Genomic DNA, 15,648 nt, shown 5'->3' with positions numbered 1-15,648 from the left:
CATTTGTAGGCAAACTAATAAAATGATGAACTAAATGCGGTCAAATTCCACAAACAGCAAAAGTACTCTAAAGTGTTCAATTCTTGAAACACAAAAATAAATTGGCTAATCAAATACATATTCCACACTAGAGACTGAAATCAGTCTACTGACTGATTGTATAGATGCAATAGACTAAACTCTGCTCACAGGTTGCAGAGAAAGAGAAATTCCCACAGTGAAGAACCATCTGTTTACGACAAAGAAATCAGTAAAAATTTGGAATAGATATCATACAATACTCACGCGCTGAAAGTGCACACATTTATTACAGGTTAATAAGGACTAGGCTTAGACTCTGCCATCGACCACGTGACAGTGTGACTGCGCAAAGCCTCCGACTTTCAAGTTCCAGAAACTCATGAACGATGTAAAATTAAATCTCGTGCCTCTCGTAGTTCCGTTTAATAAATTTTCACTTTACAATGAGAACGAGTCCGCTACAAAACCGGTCTGGTCGCAGGTTCGAATCCTGCCTCGGGCACGGATGTGTGTGATGTCCTTAGGTTAGTTAGGTTTAAGTAGTTCTAAGTTCTAGGGGACTGATGACCTCAGAAGTTAAGTCCCATAGTGCACAGAGCCATTTGAACGATTTTTGTCATCAAGGCTAAGGGTGGGCCGACACCATATTGAATTCCAGCATTACCAGTGGAGGGCGCCACAAACTTGGAAGTCATTTTCAGGCAGGTGTCCAGATATTTTTGATCACATAGTGTAACTCACTTCTACAAATAGCATTCTTACTAACAAAACTCAAGAATAATATTAAATATTCACACGGAATTATTCCCACGGTAACGAGCATGATTACTCCTGGATACCAAAAGAATTGAAATAAAAGCGATTGAAATTCACACACTAAATAATCCAAATAACTGTAGCCATAGGCTGCCCACATATCAGTCCGTACCTACAAGGCTACAGCACCATAGTAACCCTTTCAGCCCCCAGTCTGCCGCTTCCGCTACTCATGTGTGGTGGTGGTGGGAGGGGAGGGGGGGGGGAGGAGGGAGGCATTAAAGATGCAGACATCTTACCTGCCAACCTAACTCTATGGTGTGCTATTGTGCCGGCTCTGATGTCCAAGCTAGACATCTCTGCCGTTCTACTTCCCGTAAAGCTTTTGGCAAAACTTGAGGAGCAGGCGAAACTACATTACCAGACGTCTACTGGCTACTCTCATGGAAACTCACGTTCACTCTTCTCATTCACGCACAACAGGATTAAATGATGTAATAGGGACATGGGAGTGATTCAGGTGCCCTGTTATATGTAACATAACAAAGAAAAGAAAAGAGATGTCTATATCAACGATATATACATTCTATGATCAAAAGTATCTGGTCACTTCTCTGTAATGTGAAACAGAATTGATCACTAGTTGCCACGAGTGAGGGTCACGCTAGTAGAAAAGGAGGCGGGGAAAGTATCAACGCCAGAAGATAGTGAGAATTTGCAGAACAACCAGCAGAGAATTTATGATTGGTGCAGGCTCTGGCAGTTGACGTAAATAAATGTAACATACTGCGCATACATTGGATCCACTACTGCACCGCTACACTATTGATGACAAACAGCTGGAGATAGTCTGCCGTAAAATATCTAGGTGTAACTATACCGAGCGACCTTAAGTAGAATGAACACATAAAACAGATAGTGGGGAAAGCAGACACCAGATTCAAATTCATCGGAAGAATCTTAAGGAAATGTAAGTCATCCACGATAGAAGTGTCTTATAAGGCGCTTGTTCGCCCGATTTGGGATCGCCATCTGGTAGAACTGATAGAGGAGATAGAGAAGATCCAACGAAGAGTGGCGCGTTTCGACACGGTATAGTTTAGCGAGCGAAAGAACGTTACAGAGATGCTAAACAATATCCACTGGCAGACGTTACAAGAGGGGCGTTGTGCATCACGGAGAGAGTTGCTATTGAAGTTTCGAGACAGCACTTTTCAGGAGCAGTCAGACAACATATTACTTCCCCCCACATACATCTCGCGTATTGACCACGAGGAGAAAGTTCGAGAAATTAAATCCAATACAGAGACTTACCGACAATCACTCTTCCCACGTACTATTCGAGGGTGGAACAGCGCTGGAGGGGATAGTAGTACCGAAAGTACCCTCCGCCACATTCCATTAGGTGACTTGCGGATTACGATGAAGATGTAGAATGTTAAGTTGATAGTATGAATAGTATGATGAATGGGTCGATCAGGAGAGGTCTCTGACTTTGAATATGGACAACTCATTGGATTTTAGCTGAGTAACCGATCAACCAGGGAAATTTCAACACTTATGAGTCTGCACATATCGAATGTTGGTGATGTTATTGTGCGGCGGAAACGAGAAGAAACAACCGCTGTTAAACGAGGACCAGGCAGACCCCGTGTACTGACGGACAGGAAATGGCCAAGTGCGAGTAGATCTCTCGCAGTGAGGCCCCCGTAACAATTTAACTAAGTACACACATATAGTTAATCCATCCTGGGAACAGAGACCCTCCAAGATTTTGGTTTGTTATAGAGAATCGATACTGGCAACGTATTGGTACCCGGGGATTCCAAGCCCGTATCAAAATCTCTACAGTGGTTCCTCAGACCAGCGCGGACATATAAAAAGAAGCGATCAGAAGACTTCACTTTATATATGTAGAGAGAGAAGATTTAATAAAATATTTTTATTTGCTTAATAAACATGACTGCAAGTTACATTTTACGTTTGCGTGCAGTAGCGTTCGTCTGTTATGCTTTTGACGGAAGACGAAAGCAGTGTATCTTCAAATGGTTGAAAGATATTTCCTATGTAATAAAGTTATAATTTGACAAGTTTAGGATTTTTTACTTTACTTGTGCTCTGAAATCTTGCTTCTTCCCGAATTTCATGATTCTAGGTCAACGGAAAGCTCACTATAGGTTTTGATGAGTGAATTTGCGAGTTTCAAAATAAGCGAATGAACAGCCTAATCTTTTCATCGTATTGATTTTGAAACTTAAATTTTTTATACCGCCAATGGAGTGTAACCTTTAATGTGTGACATAAATCGGAAGTGATGCTCCAACCGGTTCCAGAGAAAAAGGTGAGTTAACAGACGAACAGAGAGACAAATGGATAAAATGTGACAAAAAAATATTTTTTCGTGTGGTATGATTACAAATTAACAGTTTTCAATTTTTTCCTTTACTTTTAGTGTGAAACGTTATTTCTTGCCCAATTTCATGATTCTAGGTCAACGGGAAGTACGCTGTAGGTTCTGATCAGTGAGTTTGTAAGTGCAAAATATGTGACATAAATGGCGGTATCTTTGACTGAATTGCCTTAGAAGCTTAAAATTTTTCCACGGCCAAGGAACCATAGAACTTAATGTTACACAAATTTGAATACGATTCGTATACCCGTTCCTAAGGATAAGGATTCGTACCAGACGGACAGACAGTCAGGTGGTTCAAAGAATGACCAACAAATTTTTTGTGTTATATAATTATAAATTAACAATTTTCGATTTTTTCACTTGTACTGTAAAACCTTGCGTCTTGCCAAATCTCATGATTGTACGTTAACGGGAATCATTTTATAGGTTATGATGAGAGAGTTTTCGAGTATCAAAGTATATGATATAAATAGCCGTATCTTTTGACTGAATTGAGAAAGAAACTTAAAATTTTTACACCGCCACGCACCATAGACTTTAATATGTGATATAAATTTGAGCTTAATATGTGTAGCCTTTCCTGGGAAGAAAGGTACTTAACAGCTGGACAGACAAGCGGACGGACAACAAAACGATTCTGCATAAATTCAGCGGAGGAAATCAGTCATGAGTTTTAAAATGCATCCAGCTAGCATAATGACTATGCGTCGGGACTAGAAAGAATGGGATACGGTGGTTAGGAGCTTCTCATAAGCCAGGCATACTTGTAGCCAGTGGTAAGGAACGCTTGAGATGGTGTAAACAGCGACGCCACTGCACAATAAATAACTGGGAACGGGTGGTTTGGAGTGATGAATTACGCCCAGTCGGATCGAAGGGTTTCGGTTAGACGAATTTCTGGTGAACGTTATCTGTCACAATGTGTTGTGTCGTCAGTGGAGTACGGAGGAGGTCATGTTGCGGTAAGGGGGAGGTTTTCGTCGTTGAGATGTGATTCCTCATTGTGCTTAAGAAAATACTAAATGCAGAAGGATGTGGACACATCTTACGTCAATGTGTACTGCGCACAGCAGAGGAACAGTTCGGAGACGACGATCGTTTCTATGGGCATGACATAGTACCACGTGGCAATGATCTGAGGGCCGACCGCAGTTAATAAAAATGGCGACGAACAAGGCACAGAAAGCATTTTGTATGCCAGAATTTGCCCGTGCCAGTCGGTAGTGAGGTTGTAAAGATATTTTCCATCGTAAGTTTGACAAGACACTACCTGTTCACAATAGCATGTTAAAGTGGTATAGCCGGCCGCAGTGGCCGAGCGGTTCTAGGCGCTTCAGTATGGAACCGCGCGACCACGACGGTCGCAGGTTCGAATCCTGCCTCAGGCATGGATTTGTGTGATGTCTTTAGGTTACTTTGTTCTAAGTTCTCGGGGACTGATGACCTCAGATGTTAAGTACCATAGTGCTCAGAGCAATTTTTGAAAAGTGGTATACGATAAGCGACGTGAAGAAGCTAAGCGCTGCGCAAAAAATGGAAACCAATTATTGAAACGGAAGATGCTATTGAGGCTAAAATACACTCCTGGAAATGGAAAAAAGAACACATTGACACCGGTGTGTCAGACCCACCATACTTGCTCTGGACACTGCGAGAGGGCTGTACAAGCAATGATCACACGCACGGCACAGCGGACACACCAGGAATCGCGGTGTTGGCCGTCGAATGGCGCTAGCTGCGCAGCATTTGTGCACCGCCGCCGTCAGTGTCAGCCAGTTTGCCGTGGCATACGGAGCTCCTTCGCAGTCTTCAACACTGGTAGCATGCCGCAACAGCGTGGACGTGAACCGTACGTGCAGTTGACGGACTTTGAGCGAGGGCGTATAGTGGGCATGCGGGAGGCCGGGTGGACGTACCGCCGAATTGCTCAACACGTGGGGCGTGAGGTGTCCACAGTACATCGATGTTGTCGCCAGTGGTCGGCGGAAGGTGCACGTGCCTGTCGACCTGGGACCGGACCGCAGCGACGCACGGATGCACGCCAAGACCGTAGGATCCTACGCAGTGCCGTAGGGGACCGCACCGCCACTTCCCAGCAAATTAGGGACACTGTTGCTCCTGGGGTATCGGCGAGGACCATTCGCAACCGTCTCCATGAAGCTGGGCTACGGTCCCGCACACCGTTAGGCCGTCTTCCGCTCACACCCCAACATCGTGCAGCCCGCCTCCAGTGGTGTCGCGACAGGCGTGAATGGAGGGACGAATGGAGACGTGTCGTCTTCAGCGATGAGAGTCGCTTCTGCCTTGGTGCCAATGATGGTCGTATGCGTGTTTGGCGCCGTGCAGGTGAGCGCCACAATCAGGACTGCATACGACCGAGGCACACAGGGCCAACACCCGGCATCATGGTGTGGGGAGCGATCTCCTACACTGGCCGTACACCTCTGGTGATCGTCGAGGGGACACTGAATAGTGCACGGTACATCCAAACCGTCATCGAACCCATCGTTCTACCTTTCCTAGACCGGCAAGGGAACTTGCTGTTCCAACAGGACAATGCACGTCCGCATGTATCCCGTGCCACCCAACGTGCTCTAGAATGTGTAAGTCAACTACCCTGGCCAGCAAGATCTCCGGATCTGTCCCCCATTGAGCATGTTTGGGACTGGATGAAGCGTCGTCTCACGCGGTCTGCGCCTCCAGCACGAACGCTGGTCCAACTGAGGCGCCAGGTGGAAATGGCATGGCAAGCCGTTCCACAGGACTACATCCAGCATCTCTACGATCGTCTCCATGCGAGATTAGCAGCCTGCATTACTGCGAAACGTGGATATACACTGTACTAGTGCCGACATTGTGCATGCTCTGTTGCCTGTGTCTATGTGCCTGTGGTTCTGTCAGTGTGATCATGTGTTGTATCTGACCCCAGGAATGTGTCAATAAAGTTGTCCCTTCCTGGGACAATGAATTCACGGTGTTCTTATTTCAATTTCCAGGAGTGTATCTTGTAGGGCAACAGGGACAAATGTATGAAAATTAAAAACGATGGAGGTCGAAAACATACGACAGCCGGTAAATCGGCGAAATTTTCTGACCTAGGGCGCCGCTACCTGTAAATACGGCCGCAATTTTACCTATACCCTTAATTTTTAATATTCCTCGATGTCAGCACTTTTTACATGTTTTCCTTTCATATTTTTTTAAAGAAACCTTTCTTCATCCGAGCCAGTTTACTTCTGATAGCTTCCTTATTTCGACCATTCTGTGTAATCCTTGATAGGGGAAGTTCAAAAATGGTTCAAATGGCTCTGAGCACTATGGAACATAACATCGGAGGTCATCAGTCCACTTGAACTTAGAACTACTTAAAGCTAACTAACCTAAGGACATCACACACATCCATGCGCGAGGCAGGATTCGAACCTGCGCTCGTAGCGGTCGCGCAGTTTCAGACTGAAGCGCCTAGAAGCGCTCGGCCACACTGGCCGGTAGGGGAAGTTCTTCAGTTTCTTCCATTACAGCGTTATTCCCAGTCTTAATAAAAAGCAAGTTGTTTGCTTTCTGCTATTCTTTATCATCTTCACCTTTACTTTGTTTATCCTTCGGCCATATTATGTGCTGTGGCGCTGTCCATTACTTTCAACAGGTTTTATAAAGATTTCCTTACATCCGGTCAGAAGGGCTATTTTATCTGCTAATTTAGCACCTATATCCGTTCCCGTTCCACTTAAATTGATCTTCCGAAATTTTAAATTCTTCCGTTGCTTCTTCGTCGTTTATGTTGAACAACAGCCCTACCCTACAGCCTATATAACACTTTTCAATTTTATCATTATCACACTAATTTTGCAAATATTGTAGAGTATTCATTAGTATCTGCACATTCGACAAGACTTTAGACTTGTGGACATGTTACTCCACTTTCAATGGTCGTAGGCATTCTCTGTGCGGACAGTCACGATTTTTCTTCAAGCAGCATTGCATTAGTAACAAGGGAAACTCTCCATCGTACCCGCCTCAGATTTAGTGGCAAGATGGCCCAATGGATAGCCCATCAAAAACTGAACACAGATCAAGCATGAAAACAGGAAGAAGGTGTACTGAACTATGAAAAAAGAAGCAAAATAGAAACGGTGAACGGTCCAAGATTAACAAGTGCAACACTGCGCGAGTGCCGGCCGGTGTGGCTCAGCGGTTCTAGGTGCTTCAGTCTGGAACCGCGCGACCGCTACGGTCGCAGGTTCGAATGCTGCCTCGGGCATGAATGTGTGTGATGTCCTTATGTTAGTTAGGCTTAAGTAGTTCTAAGTTCTAGGGGACTGATGACCTCAGATATAAGTCCCATAGTGCTCAGAGCCATTTGAACCATTTTTGAACTGCGCGTGTAATAATAGACGCGTCGTCGTGATTAAATGGTCTGTCGGCCTTTGGCTGTCGTGAGGCGCGCACGTCTTCTTTGCGGGTCGCCTGTGTGCTGCTTGCGAGCGAGCGCGCGTTTGTTTACTTACGCGTCCAGGTTTGTCTCAGAACCCGACTTCATCGACCATCATGGCTTTTTATTACCACCAAGACACAATTAAATCAATTTTTCCATTGGATAACGAACGAGCGAAGGCGTATGAAGTAGAGCGTTTTATACGGGATGAAATGCATCTCCCGCCACAAGATATTCTTGGAATTCAATTTTTGATCGTGAATACTACTATGTACGTAAAGCTGGCGAATGACGAGCTGTGCGCCGACGTTTTCGGATGCCACACTAATGCTCTCAAGGTCCGATACTCTGAAGGATATACAGAGACCGTCGTAGTTGATGACGCTGATTTTGGCCTCCGAGCGTTGAGGACTTTCGAACTCTCGTTTGAAGTATCATCGGACGTTGTTGTAGCCGCCTGTAAGCATTACGGCAACGTCGCCAGTCACGTGGCTGAAACGTGGACGACATTCGAAACATACCGTGTCATCTTCCGGAACCGCGCGACTGCTACGGTCGCAGGTTCGAATCCTACCTCGCGCATGGATGTGTGTGATGTCCTTAGGTTAGTTAGGTTTAAGTAGTTCTAAGTTCTAGGGGACTGATGACCTCAGATGTAAGTCCCATAGTGCTCAGAGCCAATTGGACCAATACCGTGTCCTCAGTGGTGTCCGTCAGATAAAAATTGAACTATGGAAACACGTGCCTTCCTACTAGGCTGTTGTCATGTACGAAGGCCAGCCGCGCACCTGTTCCGGTTGTGGCGGGGAAGACCATGTCCGTTCTGAATGTCTCCCACGTAGACCAGTACAGATGCCGATCGGAGACGTCGGTCTTCGTGAGGGGCCCACTGTGTTACTCTGTCTTACGCGTCTGCGGCAGTGCTGCCTGCTGTGCCCCCTCTTTAGGACGCGATGGACGCTTCGCCTACCTCTCCTACACTTCTTGCCGGAGGCAATACAAATGAAGGATGACCGTTAGCAGGCACAAGTTGTCTGTCCCGATCCCATGGTTTTTATCATGGAGCTGTACCTACCTCCGCTTTTCTGCCATCTGGCCACATGTCGGACGATAGCCGCCAGCCATCCGACATGGAACAGCATGTTAGGAAGTAACGCTTGCCGAGGAAACGGAAGAGACAACGCCATACCCCTTCTGATGACTTCGTCCATCGGAAGTCTGCACAGGATAACAATCCCGCTACTGATACTACGCTGTCCTCTGACGCCCTGAAATCTGACGACACGACGTTCTTCCCCGCCTCCATCTCCAGTCAGCGTCCACCACCGGACACCAATCTTTCCCCGCCTGCGTCTGATGCGGTTGCCTCCCTGTCTGTATCTCATTCTACCTGTGGGCGCACCTCTGATAGTATTCCACTGAACCAGCCCTGTGAAACGTCTGTCTCCTGGACAGACGACGTCGATGCTGAGGATGGACATTCTGGAGACCACACAGTGGTGTGCCCTTCCAGGGGGGAGGGGGGCGTAGCAGTGAGTTCCCTGAGCTTCCCCCGTGTTTGAATCGCCCGTCCTCGTGGTGGTGGCAAACTTCCAGACTTATCGCAAAGCCACGGTCAATGTCAACAACATTCGCCTACGCCACAAACTGGCTTTACTCCATGACATGCTGCATGCTGTGGACGTTGATATTGCTCTCTTTCGGGCGGAGCGCTTTGCAACTTTCTGTGCTCCACCTACTGGTAGTCGCGTGGCGACCCTCTTACGTGACAGTATCCTCGCTGATGTAGTTGCCTATCTCCCTGATGCCAGAGGTATGGCTCTCACGTTTAGTGGCCTGAGGATCGTCAATGACTATGCATCATCTGGTTCGAGTCGCCGCCGTGAACGTTCCACCTTCTTCTCAGAGACAGTCACGCCTATCTTCGTGGGTCGCCAGGATGCATTCATCATGGGAGGCAATTTCAGCTGCACCCAGGCACCCAACGGCTATCACGTCAATTTCCGTGCGCTGAACTAGCGACAATTCTGCAGCACCTCAGCCTAGTGGATTCTTAGGAGTATGTTCATGGCAATCGTCTGGGGTTTACACATTTCACTAGCCATTCTTCCAGCCGACTCGATCGTGTTTACACCTCCCGTGATATTGTGAGTGGGATACACGCCCGTTCCGTTCTGTGGCCACGACACATATATCTGCGCCACCCATCTCCCGCCAAAAGGTGTGGCGCGGCTGTGGACCATCGGAGCTGAACACGCTCCACCTTACTTCACCGGACTGCCGGCAGCTCATCGACACCACGTGGACAGCTTGACATCGATGCTGTGATGCCTATCAGTCTGTCCTGTCTTGATGGGTGGTCCTTGCAAATCCTAAACTTCGCAAGGGCTTGATTGATTATGGAAGGGAGGTCGCGGCATGGCGGCGACGGATTCAGAGAATGTACTATGATGCTGTATTAGCCAGAGCACCAGGTGATGGTGAATCGTTCCAAGGCACAGCTCACATCCCTATCTCGCCGCCACCTGCAAGGAGCTATGGTCAGGGAGCGCACACACAATGCTTTAGTGCAAGGGCATCCATCTATGTATCATGTCATATCGGGACGATGCCACCGTCGGAGGAATATGGTAACGTTCTTAGGACCGATGAAGGTAAGCGTTTTGATATCCAACGGCATATCCGATCTGCCATCCATGTACATTATGTTACGCTGTATGAATAACGTCACCACCGGCCAACGTTATGGCCGTCTCCAGACTCTCCTTTGGCTCGGTTCCCGTGGATGCGACGACGGATCTGCTTGACAACGTCACGGAGGGCGAAGTCCATGACGCTATCCAGGACGGTTCTGCGAACAGATCGCCTGGCCATGACGACCTACCACTGCAATTTTGTCGGAAATTTCGTTTCCTTGCGGCGTGGATGGAAATTTGTCAGGACCTTATGTCACCTTTCTTGCCGATTTCAGACGGCTCCTCGATGGTTTCCCCATTCTCATCCACAAGCCTCGTGGTACCTCAAGGATATGTGGTTACCGCCTATTGACGTTACTCAACAGCGACACGAAGATCTTCATCCGGCTGTTGGCTACGCAGCTTAAACGGACAGGTTGGTACGTGTTTTCTCCCGATCAAACTTCTTTGGGAGATGCCAAAAACATCCGCACTGCCCTCTGCAGCTATCGGTACACAATCGCTCTTGCTCAAGCATGTCGGATGTCTGGACTTTTGACAGCACTTTACTTCAGCCAGACATTCTATCGAGTGGCTCACGACTGCCTTGAAGGGGTGCTCCTCAATATGAGCTACCATGATACTACCGCCGACGTCGTAATGCGTCTCCTTCGTGGAGCTACGTCTCGTGTATCTAGAATGGCCGTCCTCCTCCCATCTCGATCCGTTGATCAGTGCGTTAAGGCTGCCCGCTCTTTGCAGTGTTGTATGCTTTCGCCATGGAACCGTTGTTCTTCGTAGCAGTGCTGAGGTCTGGGAGTCGCTGGAATGGGTTACCACCTGTGGTAAAGCTTCTGGTAGCTGCTTAACGTCCACAAAAAAATTGTTCAAATGGCTCTGAGCACTATGGGACTTAACTTCTGAGGTCATCAGTTGCCTAGAACTTATAACTAATTAAACCTAACTAACCTAAAGACATCACACACATCCATGCCCGAGGCAGGATTCGAACCTGCGACCGTAGCAGTCGCGCGGTTCCGGACTGCTCGCCTAGAACGTCCGCAAATCGAGCGCCATGGCTATCGGTGCGGGGTTTCCTGCGGACAGTGCTGCTCCTTTGTATGTAGCTGATACTATTCGATGTTTAGGACTCGATTTCGCAATGATCTGCAGCGGACATTTACCCCCAACTGCCGACGTTTACTTTCCAAAATACGAGCTGGGCTTTTAGATCACCTTTTACGATCACTCGATCTTCTGCAAACGGACCCGATACGTAAATATGTATTTGGCGTCACGTATCCCCCACAGTTCCCATTCCGCTACCCATGGCCCGCCGCATGCTAGCGGCATTGGGTTCATTTGTTTGCCACGGCTTGCTGTTCAAGATAAGGCACGAGACTCTCACCCTCCCGCTGTGCAGGGGCGGTTTAAGTCTGTTCATATGCCTGACAGAGCGGTAGCCCTTTTAATTGGTTCTCACATGACGTTATGGCACCATAGTTCTACGTGCCTTATCAGCCTGCTGCTGGAGACCTATGCACCACACTGTCTCTCAGCATCTGTCCAGCTTTTGGAAGTACAGCCGCCCTTCTTTTACTTCCACCACTTTTTCGTCGAACAGAGGTACGTCATTACTGTGGTACTACCAGCGCATTTTACATCCACGAAGGCGATCTATGGCTTCCTTCTGCAGCACAGGTGACTAAAAGTGGTTGAGGGGAAGCAACCCCACGACAACTGGCGTGCCGTTTGGCGATCGGTGCGAGCTCCTTATCTTGACACTGACGTCCAGTCTGCATGGTACCTTGCTGGCAATGGGAAGCAAGTATGCCGGTCACGTCTTCACAGGATTCACCTCGCAAAACGCCACGTTGTGTGCCGCCTGTTATGTTACGGACACAAACGAGCACCGCCTGGTGTGCGGATCTGCAAGAGATTTCTGGTTCTTGGTGCTACAGTTGTTGTCTCTAATTACCCGTACGACTCCCCCCTGTGGGTTCGGGGGTAAGAATAGGCCCACGGTATTCCTGCCTGTCGTAAGAGGCGACTAAAAGGAGTCTCAAACGTTTTGGCCTTGTGAGATGGTCCCCTAACGGGTTTGACCTCCATCCTTCTAAATTTTCCGAAGAGCGAGCCGATTGGGGAAGGGCGCCTTACAAGGAGCGATGTGTCCATCAAGCATTACCATCTCTAGCCAGGTTTGTCGTCATCGCTTAGCAGTCCTGCTCACCTACCATCTCTTGGGCGTGGATTTGTTCTTGGGTGCGGTTTCTTGCAGTCTGCTATGCTGTGCCGCTTTATGCGCCAATGACGATATTGGACTACATCACCTGAAATCCAGCACGGTAGCCAGTCCGTTGTGGTGGGGCCGCCATGTACCCTGTTGGTTGTAGCCCCCTGACTACACAGGGATCGCTCTGCTGATGCCAGCGCCGTTAACTCCCCACGTATGCCAAGGAGTAGATGCCTATCTCCTTGGGGCATTGGGACTCCCGGCAATGGCCATCCTGCCAGGTGGTCGTTGCTGAGGCTGGGTGGCGCCCGTGGGGAGGGCCCTTGGTCGGAGTAGGTGGCATCAGGGCGGATGACCCGCAATGAAGCGTGGTACATCATCTCTTGCTGGTGGCCAGCCGCCAGCAGTCTCTAAGCGTTCCAGGGCTCAATACAACGCAACTACATATGACCCCAAATCGTTCCCCTCCCTGGCTACACCATGGGAGGAACGAAAGACTAAGGATGCCAGCGAATCATACTCGCCCCGCTACCTGGTGTGTGCGAGAGCTGATGGTGAATCCTTTACATCCATGAAGCCTCAGTTCTTCGTCGAGCACTTAGAGGACAAGTTCGGGGAGGTGGAGGGCTTGTCCAAAATGCGCTCGGGCTCGGTTTTGATCAAATCGGCGTCCTCCGCCCAGTCCCGCCGATTACTCGATTGTAACAAGCTGGGGGATGTTCCGGTTACAATCACGCCCCATAAGAGTCTTAATATGGTCCAGGGCATAATATTCCATCGGGACCTTCTATTGCAGTCCGACGACGAGCTTCGCGCCAATTTAGAGCGGCGAGGTGTTCACTTCGTCCGGCGCGTACATCGTGGTCCAAGGGATAAGCAGGTTGCCACCGGTGTCTTCATCTTGGCCTTCGAGGGTGATACTTTACCTGAGAAGGTCAAGGTGATGGTCTATCGTTGTGACGTCAAGCCATATATCCCTCCCCCGATGCGGTGCTTTAAGTGCTGGAAGTTCGGGCATATGTCTTCCCGCTGTACTTCCGGCCTCACATGTCGAGATTGTGGACGCCCATCACATCCCGATACTCCATGTGCTCCGCCTCCCATCTGTGTAAACTGCGGAGAGCACCACTCACCTTGCTCGCCGGACTGCAGGATCTACCAGAAAGAGCGCAAAATCATGGAGTATAAGACCCTGGACCGCCTGACATACACTGAGCCAGGCAGAAGTTCGAACGCCTCCATCCTGTTCGAATGCCTGCCTCTTACGCCGCGGCTACTACTGTTATGGCCCCATTAGCTCTCCCTCAGACTGCCACCTCTCAGAGCCGGAATGCTACACCTGCCCCCTTGATGGTGGGGGGCACTTCACTCCCTGCTGCTCCTGCACTACCTGCCTCAGGAGCAGCAACCCCCCAACCATCGGGGACATCAGTCCCCACTTCTAAGCTGGGGAAGCCTCAAACTTCCCCTGCTCGAATAGCACGGAAAGGGTCCCTTGGGTCCCTTCCTTCCCAGGTTTCCGCCTCTGGGAAGGGTGACGTCAGCCAATGGAAGAAAAGCAGACCAGCGGCTGATCGCAGGGCTTCCCGCTCCTCCTCCGTCCCGGAGACTGACTCGCTGGAGCCCTCCCAGCCAATGAAACCTAAGGACCAGAGAGACAAGACGAAGAAGAAGACCTCTAAGGCCAAGGACCACGCGGTGGCATCCACCCCACTGCTCCCTACAGGCTCTGCGTCCGGGGATAAGGTGGAGATCCGGGCGTCTGCTGAGGACCTGGATCTCGCCGGACCCTCAGACGCCATGGAAGCAGATTGTACTGGTCCTCCATCGGTGGCAGCAGGTGACCCAGTGGCGTGATCTGCCTCCTCGGCCCCTTCACGCCTTTTTCGGACATGGACAAAGCAATACTCCAGTGGAACTGCAGCGCTTTTTTCCACCACCTTGCTGAGCTTCGCCAACTCATCAGCAGTCACCCTTTCCTCTGCATTGCCCTACAGGAAACTTGGTTTCCGGCAATGCGGACCCCTGCCCTACGTGGGTATCGGGGTTATTACAAGAACCGGGCAGCTTATGAGAGGGTATCTGGTGGAGTCTGCGTCTACATCCTTAACTCTGTCTACAGCGAATGTGTACCTCTTCACACACCTTTAGAGGCTGTCCTGTAAGGATGTGGACGCCTCAGCCTATTACTGTCTGCAGTTTGTATCTTCCGCCAGATGGTGATGTCTCGCGTCATGTGTTGGCTGCATTGATAGCACAACTGCCTCCTCCTTTTGTGTTACTGGGCGACTTTAACGCCCATAACCCCCTGTGGGGTAGCGCCGCGATTACTGGCCGGGGTAGAGATGTCGAGACTCTTCTCTCGCAGCTTGACCTCTGCCTCTTAAACACGGGAGAGCCGACACATTTCAGCGTCGTCCATGGCACATTTTTGGCCATCGACCTTTCTATCTGCAGCCCCAGACTTTCACCATCCATCCACTGGAGTGTCCATGACGACTTATGTGGTAGTGACCATTTCCCCATCTTTCTGTCACTACCACAGCGTCACTCTTCTGAACGCCCCTCCAGATGGGCTCTGAATAAGGCTGATTGGGGCTTGTTCTCCTCTCTCGCCACTATCGCACCTCCTTCCCCTGACACCATTGATGCGGTGGTTCAGTCGGTCACCACCGGCATCGTTTCTGCGGCGGCATCTGCGATTCTCCGTTCATCCGGGTCCCCTCGGAGGAGGACTGTGCCTTGGTGGGCGCCCGAGATCGCAGAGGCGATTAGAGATCGCCGGCGGGCTCTTCAACGCCATAAGCGGCACCCGTCCTTGGAGAACCTCATCGTTTTTAAACAGCTCCGTGCCCTTGCCCGACGCCTTATTCGCCAACGGAAGCAGGAGTGCTGGGAACGGTATGTTTCCACCATTGGCGTCCGTACCTCTGCATCGCAGGTTTGGGCTAAGATTAGGCGACTCCATGGCTATCGGCCGCCTGTCTCTGTCCCTGGGCTTTCGCTGAATGGAGTGGTGTGTACTGACTCCGACACGATTGCGGACCGATTAGCAGCGCATTTTGCTCAGTGTTCCGCATCTACGAATTACCCACTGGCCTTCCGCTCCCGG

General features: G+C 49.5%; 1 protein-coding gene across 2 annotated transcripts in view; it reads left to right on the top strand.

Moving 5' to 3' along the window:
- LOC126344189 (uncharacterized) overlaps nucleotides 1-15,648 on the top strand; it is a 131,367-nt gene that overhangs the window by 47,211 nt on the left and 68,508 nt on the right. The window lies entirely within an intron of this gene.

This window comes from Schistocerca gregaria, chromosome 1 (assembly GCF_023897955.1).
Source record: "Schistocerca gregaria isolate iqSchGreg1 chromosome 1, iqSchGreg1.2, whole genome shotgun sequence".
NCBI lineage: Eukaryota > Metazoa > Arthropoda > Insecta > Orthoptera > Acrididae > Schistocerca > Schistocerca gregaria.
Note: the sequence above shows the minus strand (reverse complement) of the source record. Positions and strands in the feature narration are given on the sequence as shown.